Genomic DNA, 10,968 nt, shown 5'->3' with positions numbered 1-10,968 from the left:
TTTAGAGGGGCCACTAAGCAAGTAATTTTGGGAAAGGGCCATTTAGGATTAGCACATGCAAATATGAGTAGCTAGGTCAGGAAACATTTATTATTTATCACGCATATGTTGGATAAGTTTCAGCACTGCAGATCACTCACAGCTAGGAGTGACGATGCATTGATTAAAATTTTGGAGCTTGCCACTATGCTAATGATCTCATTAATCAAGATAATATTGCTTGGAAGTTTTAGGGCAACTCTAGTAGATTTTCATAACTCACCCACACTCTAAAAACAACAAAATAAGGTTTTTAGCTACTCTAACATATTTCTCAAATAACTCTCTAGAAGACCTCTAAAAACATTGTATTGCCTTTCTCTCTCTTTAAAGAAAGGATAGGCCAATATTGAGGGAGTTCTATCCCTCCAAAAAATTCACCAGTAAAGGTTCACGATCTCGCCTAAATCCCCAGCCCCCATCATCGTCGTCCCCTACCTCTCCTCGCCACCTGTGTCCCTTCAACCTCAGGTTGCACGTAATTTCTACCTCCAAAGAGGATGTAGGTGGCCTGCCTCTTATGCCCACTCACAGCAAGCGCTACCCCATAGGTCGCCTGCCCGTGGGCGCACTGACCTCGTGCCCGGTCCCGTGAAAGGCACAACGGAGATGACATGGTGACCCTCCTACTCCTCCACCATGGTTGTCACCGCACCACTGCTCCCTGGCCGAGCCGCAGCCTCCTCCAACCAGCGATCGCCGCCGAAGTGCTGTTGTTGTTGCCTACACCCTGTGGGACCCCCTTCCCCTTGTCGGGTACCAAGCGCCCACTCTGCCACATCCCTCACTCCTTTCGGCTGCCTCCTAGCTCTGCCACAATGTGAGGGTCTGACGTGACATTCAAGTGGCAATACGACTCTCCATGGACATGAGAAGAAGCATGAAATACAAGTTTACTTGTGACACTAGAGAGTGAGCTCCGTTTTGTGATTGTCTATGCATAAAAATTGTAGAATTTTTAGTAGAGGGAATCTAAAATAGCACCTCTCTACGGAACCTACAAAATGGTTTTAGAGGGGTGAGATTGTAGTTTTGTAGAATCTGCTGGAGTTTCTCTAGGGTTATATAACCCCTATCAAACTCACAACTACACATACAAAGTGACGGAGCTTTAGTGGGAGCAAAACTAGGTCGTGACCTGCATAGTGCAGAAGCATAACACTAGCAGTGAGATGTAAAATTGGACTGTGAGAACAAAAGATGTGTGCTCTCCTTAGTCCACCAAGCATCCAGCAAATTCTTATTGCTTCACCACACACACATACTATTTGTTCCTGAAAAAGATCACATCCACTAACCGTGTACTCCCTCCGTTCCAAATTACTTGTCTCGAAAATGGATGTATCTAGAACTAAAATACATCTAGTACATCCATTTTCAAGACAAGTAATTCCGAACGGAGGGAGTATATACTAAAATACATGTGGAGAGAATTTGTGACAATGCATAAATTTATTTTATTACTTGATTGTGCACCAATATTTGCTAGTAGCAGGTAGGGCTTCGTTGTGTCAAGGGAGACGACTAATAAGACAACGGGCAGTTAGTAGGGGCAAAACAAGGTTGACTACAGCTCTGGGGTCTAGAGCTCTAGAAGATCTAATAGGAGCGTTTGCCAATTGATATTATCAGCATATGGGACAAAAAGATGTTAGATTAGAGACTATTGTGGCCGTGTTTGTTTGGGCTGTGTTTCAATAGAATCAGATGTGGACCTGTTGTGCCGGAAAAGCTCCTGTGTTGAGAGAACAGCTATAGTAAAGGTTGGTCACTCCCATTGTGAGATTAGTTTTGGAGATAGATTTTCTTATCGAGAGTTACAAGAGAGTGACAGGACGAAATGGTTCGACACGCTTCGACACGCTTCGAGGAGCCGCCGCGGCGTGGTGGTCGGTGTGGTTCGCCGCCGATCTAAAAGCAGTGGCGAGGCCCAAGTACCACCGTGGCGTGGTGGTGTTGCACCCGCACACCTCGAAGGTGTACCTGGTTGACGAGCGTGGTTGCACGGTGGGCAAGCGGTCGGGAGACGGGTTCGTTTTGACCCCGGGGGCCACGGTCGCGTTCCCTTGCCATGTCGCGCGCATCGATGAGGACATCACCGGCGGGGGGAGTGCATCGGGAGACGCGAGGGAGGAATTGCGGCTGGTGGGGGAGTAGTTAAGGCAGAGGGAGGATTTAGATCGAAATCAGTTCCCCACCCCACCCTCTCCTTCATGCTTGCCCCATCTCCCTCCCTGTCCACTCGAGCGCGTGGCGGAGATGGTGGAGATCAGCGAGGAGAAGATGCGCAGGTTCGCGGGCAGGGATGCGCGCATGCGGATCCTCCTGAGAGAGATCGGGGCGTGGTACTTGAGCAAAAGCGAGATGTACGCGGAGGCAGAGGCGATCGTGGAGAATCTTACGGAGGCGTAGGAGAGATCTCTGTTCGGGCGCGGAGGACGCAAGCACCCGTTGCAGGTGCTGTTGTGGGCGACGGATCAGGCGGATTCGCCGGTGAGGGCGGTGGCGAGGAAGTGGGTGGCCTTCACCATCTTCGCGACCGCAGACCTCGTCCCCGCCATTAGGGAATCGGCGCTTCGCCCTCGGGAGGGAGTCCTGGCCCTTCCTGCTCCGGGGACGGCCATGGCTCCGATCGAGATTCGCGAGGACCCGGTGGATCAGGCGCCGCAGGAGACGGCGGGGGTGCGGCGTCGCTCTGTTCGCCTCGCCGCGACTACGTCAACCTCGGAGGCTCCAGTGTCTCGCCGTTCAGCACGCCTCGCCGGAAATAGAGTCTGAATTCCTCACTAGCTGGCAACCGCTTTTGGGTGCTAGCTAGTGAGGATTCAAACGATGTTCCTGACGAGGGTTCCGACAGTTCAGGTACGATTCATCGAGCTCCTTCTAGATACCTGGCTCATACCTGCGATGATGGGGATAGTCAGGGGGTATTGATATGCAACGTCGAATTAGACGTGTTAATCGTAGATTGAGAAAAAGGATGGATGATTATGTCCAGAGTCTTCTGCTTAGAGATGGAAAAGATAGGAATGAAGAACAGGAAGGAATAACACAGAGTGAGTTGATCCATATTGACTCACCCAATTGGGGGGAATTTCATAAACAAAAAATTGATATGGCGCTAATCAGGGTTAGGGATAAGATACCCAAGGTTTGGGATCTACCTAGATTCCCTGAATATCTGTCAGATATTGGTAGCATCTGCGAGGCTGTTGAGATTGATAGCAATAAAGCTATTGAGAGTGACTTATCTGGATATGTTAAGTCTCTGCCTGATAGTGAAATGAAAATAGATACCATTCCAGTAAACGTCATGCTGGAAGAAAATATGGCAGAGTTTCAAGCTTGCTTTGCTCAATGCGGATCAGGAGCTAGGGAAGGGCAGGCAAAAGTGGGGGCCGGTGTGGGGGAGAGAAAGTGGATCAGATGGGCTCTAGACGAACGTGGCCCAGTAATGGAGGGTACAAAAAAAGCCCAGGTACTGACAGGGGAGATGGGGGCCTATATATAGGAGGGATCCCACCCTTCATCCCTGACCCCGATTTCCTCCACCTTCCAAACCCTAGAGAGACCTTGGCGGCGACCAGTGAAGAAGAGGTGGTGAAAAGAAGATTACTCTGGGGAGAAGAAGAAGACATGGATGGCAGGCAGGAGAGTTGGAGGCCAAGGCCTGAAAGAGGAAACTATCAAGGAGGGAGAGGTAATTTCCGTGGCTGATCTGAGCATTTTGGGAGAGGATTTGGCAGACAGGATGAGAGAGAGTTGGATGGATATGGTTGGAGGAACAAAGAGGGGGTTTCAGAGGAGGATCTAGGACAAATAGCAGTGGCTCTGGTGGGGATGGAAATTCTGCTGGAAGTGGCAGAGAAGGAGACAACAAGTTTGGCAGATTTGCTTCTGAAAGAGGGGGCAATCAACAGGAAAGATATCAGGTTAGGGGGAATGAAAGCAGATAGGAGAGTGGATCTGGAGTTAGTGCAAATTTGGGGATTTAGGGGGGCCAGTTCAGTTGGCAGGTGGCTTCCCTGTGATGAACAATAGTAATTTTCCTCAGCTTGTGCCAGTGGGGATGGGGCTTGGTCAGTTTGGTTTCGTGCCTCAGGAACAAATGGCACAGCAGTATCAATTCCTCCTGTCCAACATGCCAAAACAAGATACTTTACAGCAGCAAGCTAGTGCTAGAATGGAGGGCCCCAAGGGAACAGCCAAGAAGAAGGAGAATGGAAACCCTAAAGAACTTTTTTGTGTGAAGTGTAAGGAACAGGGACATGTGAAGAGTGATTGCAAGAACAAGGTTTTTTGTGTGGTTTGCCAAAGGCCGTCTCACAATACTGACGAATGCACCATTCTAAAACAGCCTAAGCCAGTTGCTAAATATGTGGGATATGGAGCCAGGGGTTTGGGGTGTCTTTTGGTACAGAACACCAAGGAAATTGTAGCCGCTGAGCACATCAATCATATGGCCTTGGTAACTGTGTACGAGGGACAGCTGAGTGACACCAAAGTGGCCTATGGTTTTAGCAAGATGTTTGACTGGGGGTGGACATGGAGAGCCAAATTTCAGAGTACCACAACTTTTCTCATGAGATTTCCTAGTAAAGCCAAATTGGTGGAGCTGAAAAACTTTGGTAAATTCACTTTGCTGGGCACTGGGGCTATGGTTGAGGTTGATTTCAGGAGTCCAGATGACAAGGCAAAAGGGAAACTACATTCAATTTGGATCAAGATGTGGGGGGTTCCTGACAACCTGAGACATTACTTGGAAGTTTGTGAAATTGGTTCAGCTTTGGGACCAGTGGTTGAAGTAGATGTGGAACATATTCACTCTAGGGAGGAAATCAGAGTTAAAGTGGGAGTGAGGGACCTGCACAAGGTTCCTGCTGACACAGAAATCACTACCAAGGACTTGTTGTTATATGATATAGGTTTTGAGTTTGATTCTGTTGCTGAACAAGGATGGTACAAGTTTGAGGAAGGAAATAAAAGGAAAATCTTTGATTATCTGGACCTAGAGAGTTCTGATGCACAGAAGGAGAATGAGATACAGAAAAAAAGAAGACAATCTGAATCTGCAAAGTCATTAGTTAGTCTGGGGAGTTTGGGACTAAAACAATATGAGCATGTGATTTCGAAAGCAGGTGAAATGCCTTAGAAGAATGAGTTGATCAAGGATAAGGCAGGGGCAGGGACTGTTGGAGAAGGACAAAGATAAGAAGAAAGCCTAAAACCTAGATTGCAGAAAGCAGAAGAGCTGGCAGCAAGGCAGACTACTCAGCTTATGTTGGAGGGAAAAAAGAGAAAAGAAATGGACATTATTAGGAAATCACTGGAAAGGGAAGTTAAGAGGCAGCATGAACTTTTGCAACTAAATATGAAAGCTAGTGAAGAAGTGAGAGGGTCACAGTCAGGGGAAAAACAGGTAGGGAGTGAAGATGAAAAAGAGAATTCTGGAGAAGAAGCAGCAGCAGAAGACAAAATAGAGGGGGAGGAGGGGATGACAGAGTTGGAACTAATGGAATAGGCAGTGGGCCTAGGATATATGGAGCCTGTGGATTACACTGCCAGTCGGGAAACTGAATCTTTTGAGACCAAAATCAAAAAGGCTGGTATAGGGGAGCTGGGATCCCAGGAAGAGGAAGAGTTGAGAAGATGCACTAGATTGAAAGGCAAAAAATACAAAAAAATTACTGATCTGGCTAAAGAGAGAGTTGCACAGAAGAACAATTATGGTGAGTATACTCCTTCTGATGTCATTTCTAGGCCTAATAACATTTTACAGCAGATTGCTGAGGGGGTTGGGGTTAGTCTAGGATCTAAACCTGACATTGTCAATCAAAATTTGGAATTGATCAAAATGACTGAACAGGCTAGGATTGATATGTGGTTGACTGATTATAATAACAAACAGAAGCAAAACTCTATGCCTGAGGAACATAACTTTATTGATACTGGAGAACATTCTATATTAGATCTACTAGAAGATGAGGAGAATGAAGAAGAGGAGGAAGAGAATGAGGATTGGGAGTTAGTGAAAGAACTTTTCTCATCAAAAAAAGAGAAGAAAAGAGGCAAAACTACCAGAGGTTCTGGAGTTAAAATTGCCTCTGTTGTAAAAAATCTAGAATCCTCGGATAGGAAAAAAATGAGGGGTATTTTTTGGAATATGAGAGGGTTTGGGGTGATATTAAAAAAAGATTTTTGAGGAAGATGATCATGGATATGAGAGTTGACTTTTGGTTCTACAGGAGACCATGAGACAACAATTTTCTAGAAGTGATTTACAGCAAGTTTGTGCAGGAAGGGACTTTCATTGGCATTTCACCCCAGCTAGGGGGAAATCTGGTGGACTTCTGTTGGGGGTGAATTATACCACACTAGATATAATTTCTCAAGATGAGGGAGATTATCATATTAAAATGACAGTCCAAGATATTGAAAAAAGGTTCATTTGGGACCTAGTCGTGATATATGGAGATGCACAACCAGAGAGGAAAGCTTTATTCCTGGCTGAGCTATCCAGAGTTTTTCAAAGTTCTGTTAATCTCATTTTGATTGGAGGGGACTTCAATATTATTAGAAAAGCTAGTGAGAAAAATAAGCCAGGCTCCCCTGGACATTGGAGCTTCCTTTTCAATGCCATTCTGGAACAGGCTGGAGTGAGAGAGTTGGATTTGAATGGGAGAAAATTTACTTGGGGCAGCAGTATGCAGAATTCCACTTTTGAGAAATTAGATAGGATCCTCTGTAGTACTGAATGGGAAGAGGTATACCCCTTAACCCAAGTAACAGCTCTAACTAGGGAGAAGTCAGATCACACTCCTTTGTATTTAGATTCTGGTGATTTCCAAAAAACAGAACCAATCTTCAGGTTCGAAAATGCATGGTTTATGAGGGATGGGATTGATGAAATTGTACATAAAGTCTGGAATGATCCTGCCATTAAGGGGGACAGCATAGACAGATTGTTGGGGAAATTTAGAATGTTAAGACCCAAACTTAAAGGGTGGAATAGAAATATGAATGCTTGGTATGTTGAGTTAAAGAAAGATATCCTACTTAAATTAGATATTATTGATAAGAACTGTGAGATTAACGGCCTTACAGCTGCTGATAGAAAAGAACAGATTGCTTTGAGAGCCCAGCTTGACAGATTGCTTAAACAAGAAGAGGCTAAATGGAAACAGAGAGCCAAAATTGATGAGCTGCTAGAGGCAGATAGCAATACTAAATTCTTTCATGCCAAAGCGAATGGAAGACTTAGGAGGAATAAAATTTCTAGGTTAGAACAAGATGAGGGGTGGTAGAAGGAGATAAGAGCTTGATGGAGTATATCACTACTTTCTATAAAAAATTATTTGGTCCACCAGATAATTCCTCTGTTTCTCTAAATATTGATAATCCTATTAGGATCCCAATGGAATATGCTAATATTTTAGTGGAGGATTTTTCTTTGGAAGAAATTAAAAAGGTTGTCTTTAAAATGGCACACAATAAATCTCCTGGGCCAGATGGTTTCACTGCTGAATTTTACCAACACTATTGGGAGCTGGTGAAATTTGATCTGAAAGCTTTATTAGATGATTTTGCCAATAGGAAAATTGACATTAGTAGACTAAACTATGGGATTATAACCCTGGTCCCAAAAGGTATTGGTGCTAATCAAATTCAGAAGTTCAGGCCTATCTGTTTACTAAATGTATGCTTTAAAATTATCACCAAGGTCTTGATGAACAGACTTAATTTGGTAGCTGCTAAGGTCATCTCCCCTGTTCAAACTGCATTTGTTAAAGGCGGATATATCATGGAGGGGGTTCTGATCTTACATGAGGCTTTGAATAGCATTAAAAAGAATAAACAAAGTGATATACTTCTGAAAATTGATTTTGAAAAGGCTTATGATAAAATCAAATGGTCCTTCCTTTTCCAAATGCTCAAACTAAAAGGATTTCCAGACAAATGGATTGACTGGGTTATGGAAACAGTTAGAGGAGAGAAAGTTTGTGTCAAAGTTAATGAAAATTTAGGAAAATACTTTTGCTCTTATAAGGGCCTGAGACAAGGTGATTCTTTATCCCCTTTAAACTTTGATCTGGCTGTTGATGCCCTAGCAATTATGTTAAATAAAGCCAGAGAGAATGGATTGGTCAAGGGGGTTTTGAGTGACTACACAACAAATGGGGTTAATATGTTACAATATGCAGATGACACTATATTTTTGCTGCAAGATGATATGGACAGTGCACACAACTTGAAATACATCCTATGTTTGTTTGAACAAATGTCTGGGTTGACGATTAATTTTCATAAAAGTGAACTTTTCCTATTTGGTGAAGCAATTGATAAGAAAGATGAATATGCTAAAATATTTACATGCCCAGTGGGTGCTTTACCCATGAAATACTTAGGGTTGCCCATTGATAAAAATAGGGTCAGAAATAAGCATTGGAAGCCTCCAGAGACTAAGATGGAAAAAAATGTGAAACTTGGCAAGGTAGACTACTAGCTAGTGCAGGGAGAGTTACTTTGATCCAATCAGCCCTTACAGGCATACCATACTTCATGATGTCCTTTTATGGGCTCCCAGTGGGGGTCGAGAAGCGTATGGATTTTTTTAGGGCTAGATTATTATGGCAAGAAGATGATCAGAAGAGAAAATACCATCTAGTGAAGTGGTCTGAGGTGTGCAGGCCAAAAGACATGGGGGGTCTGGGGATACAAAATTTGGCCTGTATGAACAAGGCTTTGCTATGTAAGTGGTGGTGGAAAATTTATACAACTGAGGGATTGTGGCAAGATATAGTTCTTGAAAAATATGTTAAGAATAGAAGTATGGGTAATGTTCAGGCCAAACAGGGAGATTCCCAGTTCTGGAGGGAAATATTAAAACACAGAGACCATTTTGTCTCCTTGTGTAAGTTTAAAATTGGAGATGGAAAAAGAGCTCGATTCTGGGAGGATTGGTGGATTGGCAATGCTCCATTAAGCAAGAATTTCCCTAGGTTATACAATCTATGCTTCGATAAAAAGAAAACAGTTAAAGAAGTTCTTAACAACGGACTAGATAATGTCCAGTTTAGAAGAACTTTATTAGGAGATGCAAGAGAATTGTGGGGGCATGTTAAAGACGCCTGTAGTGTGGTGATATTGAATGAAGATAGAGATGAGATAAAATGGACCCTCAATAAAAAGGGAGTCTATACTGTTAAGTCCTTTTATAGACACCTGATTGAAAACGGTGTCAAATATCCACATTTATATATGTGGAAGATCAAGATGCCACCTAGAATCAAGGTTTTCATGTGGTTAACCCTTAGGAAAAGTATTCTCACAAAAGATAATTTGATTCGTAGGGGGTGAAGGGAGATGATAAATGTCCTTTTTGTGGGCAAAAAGAGAACATAAATCATCTTTTTCTGACTTGTTCGGTTGCTAGATTGTTGTGGAACATTTTAAAGTGTGCTTTCAATCTTAGAGATATTCCAGATACGTTAGATGTTGTTATGAAACCTTGGGTAAATACTTTTGGTAAAGATGAAAAAAGTCTGGTCATGATAGGAGTATCGGCGATTTGTTGGACTATTTGGAAACTCAAAAATAGTGTGATATTTGACAACAATAGGGTGAATGATCCCTGTGTTTCTGTTACTCTGTTTCTTAAAAACCTAAATGATTGGAATATTTTGCAGACAAATCCCGCAAGAAGTAAGCTGATGGAGGCTGGAGTGAAGCTAGTGAGTGAGGTGGCAGAAGAAATCTTCAAAGCAGCTTATGGGTGGCGCCTGAAGACTGGGAGGATCGAAGGGTGACTGAAGCCCTCCCTGCTGCAATGGAGAAATCTTGCTCCTGCCATTTCATTCTGGCTTTGCTTCATTTTGCTGATGTTCAGACTCAGTGGATGATCCTGTAATAATGCTTATGCTAAAAATGGTAGTTTCTCTTTGTAGCCTCTGTTCTTATAACAGAGTTGTTGCCGCTCTGGGGCTGGATTCTCCTGAATCTAGACCTCAGACAACTCTCTTAGATTCTCTTCATTGTCTTTGGGGCTTTGGGGAGGAGAAGGGATGGCTTCTCCTTCCTCCGCAATTTGGCAGTAGATTGATTTGCTAGGAGAGTGGAATATCGTGTTGAGGGGAGTGTTATTCCTTTTTCTTTTTCTGTAGCAAGACTTGGTGATTCTGTTAATGGAAATCGGAGAGAATGCTCTCTTTTATCAAAAAAAGAAGTAAAGGTTGGTCGTTTGGCAATGTAGCTGTGAAAACGACTGCGGGCTAGTGAGAAAGCTGAAATGCCCCTGGAGTACTCAGATTAATGTAACTTGCTGATTCTTAGTTAATAGACTATTTATTTGGTATTTTCACTGACAGAGAATATTTTCTTTTGTATTAGTGTATGCATTGCAATTGCTTTCCCAATTAATTTGTGTTAGAATAAATCCGAGGCATACCGTCAATCATCCGAGGATCAACCAATCACACGAGCACGACATCGAGATTTGTTAACGAGGTTCACCGATATGGCTACATTTCCGGGGCTTAACTACGGGCGCTCCTCCCCGTGACACCGTCACAATACCGCACACCGGTCACCCGGGTGCCAGCACATGCCGCCGACTCCCCCTTGCGCGCGTGTGCTATTATGTTGGCATAGGTTACATCGTGTGTCTACCCCCACTATATATAAGAGGCCTAGGATACAAGTGTCCTATTTGGGCACGACTCCACATCCTATGTAAACACAATACAACTCATAGTCCAACTGTAACCTATCTTGTACACTATATTCGACACAACTCCAACAAACTCCACCTTGGCGAATATTCTCCACCACCTTGGATTCGTCAACGCGTCAAACTTTCATGTACATTAGGCTTGAGTTTATCCCATAAGTACCGCTGCTACTTCAAAGACTCCATATAACTCCACCTACAAC

The sequence above is a fragment of the Triticum dicoccoides genome, chromosome 4B (assembly GCF_002162155.2).
Source record: "Triticum dicoccoides isolate Atlit2015 ecotype Zavitan chromosome 4B, WEW_v2.0, whole genome shotgun sequence".
Lineage (NCBI taxonomy): Eukaryota > Viridiplantae > Streptophyta > Magnoliopsida > Poales > Poaceae > Triticum > Triticum dicoccoides.
This window is presented reverse-complemented; position numbering follows the sequence as displayed.